The sequence below is a fragment of the Nanorana parkeri genome, unplaced genomic scaffold (assembly GCF_000935625.1).
Source record: "Nanorana parkeri isolate BGI_ZX_2015 unplaced genomic scaffold, ASM93562v1 scaffold1424, whole genome shotgun sequence".
Lineage (NCBI taxonomy): Eukaryota > Metazoa > Chordata > Amphibia > Anura > Dicroglossidae > Nanorana > Nanorana parkeri.
In genome coordinates, this window is record NW_017307692.1 from 4874 (window position 1) to 5924 (window position 1051).

Below are 1051 nucleotides of genomic sequence, written 5' to 3' on the forward strand. Positions count from 1 at the left end.
AACAGGTACAGGAATTTTGGTAGTATAGTCATCTTTAAGGAATTCACCCAGCCAAACCAGGAGAGCATCAGTGAGCGCCAGTTTAGGAGGTCTTGCTTAGTTTTTTGAAGTATAGGGAGAACATTTAGTTCAAAAAGGGATTTGCTATCTGCCGATAGGTAGGTGCCTAAATATTTAAGGCAGCCACTCACCCACGTGAAGGGGGACTTGGCGCCTAGGGTCTCAAGGTCTCGAGGGGGTAAAGACACATTTAGCGCCGCTGATTTCATGAAATTAATCTTAAAATTTGACAAAGCGCCATAGAGGGTCAGCTCTTCCATCAGTACCGGGACGGAGGTCAGTAGACGGGTGAGGAAAAAGATCAGGTCATCAGCGAAAGCAGCTAGTTTGTGTTCTCCTGAGTGGGACTTGGACAGGCCGTGGATGGAGGATGTGGCTCTAATTTTGCACATAAAGGGTTCGAGTGTCAGGATGAATATAAGCGGGGAGAGGGGGCAGCCCTGTCTCGTGCCGTTGGTGATAGGAAAAAAGGATGATTTAGAATCATTTACACAGACTGCGGCAGTAGGGTGTGAGTACAGCGCTGAGATCCATTTCATCATTCCCTCGCCCAGCCCTATGTGACGCAGGGTCTCCCTGAGAATAGCGCCAGTCCACCCGATCGAACGCCTTCTCCGCATCTGTGGAGAGTATCATCAGAGGAGTCAGGTTCGATCGGGCGGAGTGGATTACATTGAGTACTCTGGTGGTATTATCTCGGGCCTCCCTATTAGGAGCAAAGCCCACTTGATCCGTATGCACCAGAGTAGGGATGTGGGGCATAAGTCTGTTGGCTATCATTTTAGCAAAGAGCTTCAAGTCCAGGTTCAAGAGGGATATGAGTCTGTAGTTGCTACACTGGGATACGTCCTTGTCTGGTTTTGGGATAACCGCGATGTGGGCACGAAGGGAGTCAGCAGGCAGAGGGGAGTTCAAAAAGATAACATTGAACGCCTCGAGAAAATGAGCGAAGAGGAGGTGGGAGAATTGCGTGTAGTAGGGGAGGGTTAGA